This window comes from Silurus aristotelis, assembly GCF_946808225.1.
Source record: "Silurus aristotelis genome assembly, chromosome: 19".
NCBI classification, from domain to species: domain Eukaryota; kingdom Metazoa; phylum Chordata; class Actinopteri; order Siluriformes; family Siluridae; genus Silurus; species Silurus aristotelis.
Window position 1 is genome coordinate 1,207,552 of NC_139592.1, and position 6,000 is coordinate 1,213,551.

Consider the following 6,000-nt stretch of genomic DNA (forward strand, 5'->3'; position numbering starts at 1 on the left):
AGTGGTGGACAGTAAGGAAGTAAATGTAACTTGTCACTGTATTAAGTAGCTTTTTCACGTCTCTGTACTTTACATTGAGGGAGACTTTTACTTTAACTTCACTCCATTTCAAAGTCAAATCTTTCACTTTTTACTCAACTACATTTAGTATAACGAGTGGATTTTTTTAAATTTATGTGTATAAAAATGTAACTGATCAAAACAAAAGCAGTCACCAATCAGGGTTTTGAACTTCTGATCGGCTCTTGGTGTATCTACGTACAACCAACATCCAGTTCAGCATCAGTTCAACATCAAGCAGAACATTTAGAGAAGAATAAATGATGAAGAAACTCCAGACTCGAACTCACCACCACACACGTGACCTCATTTACACGTTTTATTAAAGAAGGTTTTGTGTTCATGATGATTGTAATAGAAATCAATCAGTGTTTGAGTCATTAATATAATTCTATTAATAGATCAGTGTGCTGAGAGTCACATTCGAGTCTTTACACAGAAACTGTTGATTGAGTAAAAAATCTTGTGATAAAAATGATAAAAGGAACATTATAGTTATAATAAATCACTACTTTGGATAATTAAGTACATTTGAATGCAAATGTTATTGTACTTTTATTTGTAATATTTAATAAAGTGGATCTACTTTTACTCGACTACATGGCTTGTGTACTTCCTCTTCCACTGCCCAGAAACCTGTTCAGTGGATTAAAACCTAGAATTAACCAGCAAACCTGTAAATGATCATTAAAAAAACTTGGTTAACAAATAATTTTCTTGGTTTACAAATAAAGTTTCTACCTCACTCGCTCAGGGACATTACAGCACAGTGAAATCAGATCTTTGCACAGTTATAACCGAATGTAAACCCAAATGGGTTCCTTGGTTCTCAAAAAAAAAACCTTCAAATTCAAAGCCAAAGTCAACTTGCCAAGTCGAGTCCTCTCAGCTTCCAGCTTCTTCATGGTTTCTAATGGTTCCTGATCTAAAGAACCTTTCAGCAGGTGAGCAGTGTGCAATGTGACAAAAAGGGTTAATTTACAGGAATCATACCCTCTGACTTTCACATGACTGCTTCTGCCATTTCTGCTCCATTTCCTGTTCCTCCTCCTCCTCCTCCTCCTCCTGAGGTCTGTCTTTTCATTCTTCTTCCACGCTAAGGCCTTCTGAGGGAACCTTGGGCCAAAAAATTACTCCTTAGGTTTAATTGCCGTTATCATTTTAGCTTTCTGACAGAGATGGATTGCTGCTAGCCGCTAGCCCCCCGCTGTCAGGAGAGGGGTCTAAAGGGGTTTGAAGGAGAGATAGAAAAACAGAAAGATGACATGAATCTGTCTACAGGTGAGAGATTAAAGGAGAGCAACCAACAAGAACATAGAATTTTACCACAGACTTTTAATTCAAAGTAAAATCTATCCACAGTCACCGAGTCGAGTCCATGATATTTACACTGTCACTGTTTCTATTGTTTTTAAGGCAACAGATTCAGTTAATAGTAAAAGGTTTGGGACAGTGAATGAGTGGATGAAAGTTCTGTGGAGTCCAAATTGGACAGTTTTTGTCTCTAACAGAAGAACAAGATGATGAGATGAAGCACATGTCTGAGTTCTGTTAGTGTTATTTAGAGAACAAACCATCATCTGGAGTGATATCTATCATGGAACCACCTGCCCAGTCACCACACCTCAATCCTACTGAACTGCTCTGCGATGAACTACATCAGAAAGTAATCTCCAACTAGTGAAGGACAACTTTGGCGAGTTTTACAAGAAACACAGCGAAATATTTTAGCTGAACATTTGGAGAAACAAAGTGTCCAGATGCTGAGAGTGTAAAGCTGTTCTTCATGCTAAAGGAGGATTTTTCAATGAAAATAAAGTCAGTAGCATGGTAACACAGTAGCATAGTAGCGCAGTAGCATGGTGGCGCAGTAGCATGGTGGCGCAGTAGCATGGTGGCGCAGTAGCATGGTGGCAGTGTGTGAAACTTTAGTGAGCCCTAACAAGGTGACTTACCCCCAGTCTGCTCTGTAAGTCAGTAAGTGTGAGTGGTATAAACAGGACCCCATTAAAGCTGCCCTCCTGCTGCCTGGGCTTAGTTTCAACCATCAAGAACTGCAAGTTGCCCCAGAGCCACCGAGTCTCCAAACCCCTGAGCCCCTGATACACCGAACCTCAGAGCCCCCATGCCCCCGAACCCCTGAGCCCTCGAGCCCTCGAGCCCCCAGGCCACCAGGCCCCCGAAACCCCGAGCCCCCTAGTCCTCGAGCCCCTGATCCCCCAAGCCTCCACGCCCAGGGACACTTTACTTCATCACTTACAAAAGCCACTATTACTCACTTTCATTACACAAACCTCAATCTGTCTCTCTCTCTGTCTTCCTCATCTGTCTCACCCCAATCACATCTGACTTACCCCATATCTCTCACTCACCATTCTCTGACTACACACTCACCTAGGAGTTTTACGCCACCATAATTCCCCCCCTCACCTGTCTCACCCCCTCATTTATCTCACTAACCCTCACCTGTCTCACCCCCTCATTTATTTCACTTACCCTCATTTATCTCACTCACCCTCATCTGTCTCACTTTACTTCATCTGTCTCACTCCCTCATTTATCTCACTCCCCCTCATCCATCTCACTCCCTCATTTATCTCACCTGTCTCACTATTCTTACACACTCACATAATAGTCTTCCCTTCATCCTCCTCTCACCCTCATCTTTCCACCTGTCTCACTTCCCCTTCACCTGTCTTATCTGAACTACACCTGTCTCACTCGCTATTAGCCACCTACTCTCACTTATGTCATGAATTGGCAGCATTTAGTATCTTGTGATGTTCTCCAGAGAAATAGAGAGAGAGAGAGAGAAAAAGAGAGAGAGAGAGAGAGAGAGAGAGAGAGAGAGAGAAAGAGAGAGAGAGAGAGAGAGAGAGAGAGAGAGAGAGAGAGAGAGAGAGAGAGAGAGAAGGAGAGAGAGAGAGAGAGAGAGAGAGAGAGATTGGCGAAAAAGAGACTGATACAGATGTGGACAAACAGGCCGAGTGTGAGAGATGACGGAAAGTTGAGTAGAGGGCAGAGTTAACGGAGAGAGAGAGAAAGATGGAGGGATAAGGAGAGAGATTTGCTCTGTCCATGTCCTCTACTCCTTTACAGCCGGTAGTCATTTGTGTGGACGCAATAAGAAAAATGAAAGCTGCTCGAGAGAAAGAAAGGGAAAGGGAGAAGGAGGGAGAGAAAGAGAAAGAAAGAGATAGGAAGAGACGGATAATAAAAATAGCGGAGTGCACAGTGGACACTGGTGAGTCGGGCATTACTCACCGGCTCGCGGAGAAATGCGCTGCTCGCTGCAACACCATGCATCACCACCGACCCAAAACTAATGGGCTGTCTCTCGCGTATTTACCTCTGACTGCTCACACACACACACACACACACACACACACACACACACACACACACACACACACACACACACACACACACACACACACACACAGTATCTAAAATCAGTACAACACCGAATCTCATGGTTTAAAATTGAAAGAAACTACAACACCATGCAAACACCATCGTACTCCAGGAAGCATCTTCAGCTCTATCTGGAGGGCTTTGACCTTCTAAATGAACAACCAGAATCATTACATCTCCACATACACAAAGCCAGAACAAGTCATCCAAGTTAAAGCTCCTAATCATTCCCTGAAAACTCCATTGATCGATTCTAGAAGCACTGGGGGTTTTGCAACATCTGTACTAATGATATGGAAATGTCTTCTTTCCATTTCATACCTTCTACAGTAGAAGTACCACATGAGGCTCCTAGATGGTTCTGCCAATTACTAGGCTTGGTCCTTGGTCCTACTATGGCTTGATGCTCAAAAACTCCACCTGTTCTTCAGGAACAAGGTTTTCACACATATTCTTTTCTGGAAAACATGGCCTCTGGATCTTCTCAGATAGCAATCACTGGTTCCCACTATCTGCCTGACCTTTCCTGCAAGCTCACACCACACCCACCTGACCATTCCTTCAACATAAAAAGAAAAAAAACCAGTACTGAGCCTTGTGGGACAACCTGTGGAGCAGATCTGGATTTCCTCCTGGTCACATCACTGATTGTGACCAACCCTGTAGATAGGAAGCAATGCTATGGGCTCAGCCATGAATTCCAAGACTCGTGAAGAGGCACCAGAGAGTCTTGTGATGGACCATTTCAAGGATCATGATTGATGACGACAAAGACAAGACAAAACAAGAAATCACCTACATCCCCCTGGGATAAGTGGAGACGTGTCTTTCAGGTCAGTGTGGAGAAATGGAGGAACCCTGCTGAGATAAACAGAGCGTTCCAAATGCACTCGCTGAGGCTAATAGGTTACAGTTACATGGCTAAATACAAGGCAAGCAACCGCAAACGAGAAGGTGGGGGGAGGGGGTGGAAAAGGGGAGCAAGAAAGTGGGGAAACAAGAAAAAGAGATAAAAGAGAGAGAAAGAGAGAGAAAGAGAAGGAGCATGTTTAAAGCCAGAGAGCACACATAGAAGAGACGTGGCTAATTTATGTGGCCCGAGCGGCGAGGTGGCAGTGATACATGAGTTTGTTAGCCAATTGATAAAAGAGAGGAAATTTTTAAAAGCATTCATCACGCTGGGATACGGGCTCCATACATCACCTATTTACAAACAACGCGCTAATATTTCTCCTGCGGAGCCGCGGCGTTCCCCTCCAGCTAATTAGGACGACTGGAAAGCTTCCTTTAAAGAGGAAAAACAGAGCGCAAGAGTTACGAAACAAAACATGCTAACACAAAGTAAAACGAAACGATGACGATCTCTCTTCCTCCCTCAGCTCGGCCCTTTATTAAGTACTCGTCATGGATAAACGTTCTACTCTCGCAGGCCTTTTAGCGCCACGCATCCGCGTAATGGACTCCTCCGAGCTGCAGGGGATTCTGGGTAACGCTAATGGGAGGCTCGTCGTTGAGTGCCGGCTTCCGAGAAAAGCGCAACAATCTCAGTGTTAATAAGTAGATAACAGTAATGAGCTGAGAGGCTGAGAGAGAGAGAGAGAGAGTGTGTGTGTGTGTGTGTGTTTGTGTGTGTGTGTGGTGTGTGTGTGTGTGTGTGTGTGTGTGTGTGTGTGTGTGTGTGTGTGTGTGTGTTTACCGCTGTACGTTAAGTATCAATGAGTGTGTAGATGATGTAGGCAGTAATGTGAGATGTCGTCTGTTTATAATGTGTGTGTGTGTGTGTGTGTGTGTGTGTGTGTGTGTGTGTGTGTGTGTGGTTGCACTTGCTTGGTGTAATACCTTTTCCTTTTCTTTGCTTTTTTATATTATAATACATTGTATTTGAATAGTGAAATTTATTTTTTCTTGTGCTTTTTTTTAATTGTTGTAGACAATGTTTGTTTTTTGGTCAACAAAGTTCAAATAAAAGCCCTTTCATACATATTTATATTTATATTAGTTTTATTTAATGTTGGAATCAAATGTTGTGTTTCTTTTTTTTTATTTTTCTAATCATGATTTATAATTTATAATAAATCATGATTATATTTTATAATTTAATTTTCTAACATACTGATTGTTTTTTTTTTGGTGTTTTACGTTATAGATTACCTTCAACTTATATATTTGTGTTGTACAAAAATATCTTGCATGTTTTAATATAATTCATATATTTAGTAAATATGAATTAAATATGAATTAAACATTTTAAGTAATGAATTAATTTAATATTTTATCAATTAATACATTTAATAACATAACAAAGAATATCATTTAAACTGAAATAAATTAATAATATAAAAAGATCATATAATTAAGAATTTTTTTTTATTTGAAATTGTAATAAATATTAACTTTTTGCTTTTGTAGTTTTTTTGTAACAGTAATACATTGGAAATATACATTTTTTTAATTTCATTTTATTTTTGCATATACACATTGTTTGGTTTGTTTCCCACTTTTTGCTTTTATGATTAATCATATTTT

General features: G+C 40.9%; 1 long non-coding RNA gene across 2 annotated transcripts in view; it reads right to left on the bottom strand.

Moving 5' to 3' along the window:
• The window catches only part of LOC310714967, a 36,223-nt gene that overhangs the window by 18,420 nt on the left and 11,803 nt on the right, over positions 1–6,000 (bottom strand). Inside the window, exon 1 of one of the 2 annotated variants that reach the window (XR_014530198.1) lies at positions 3,325–3,371. The exons of the other annotated variant lie outside the window; for it this stretch is intronic. This is a non-coding gene — a long non-coding RNA (uncharacterized lncRNA). Of the gene's footprint in view, positions 1–3,324; positions 3,372–6,000 lie in introns of those variants that run through there. 2 annotated transcript variants of the gene reach the window in all.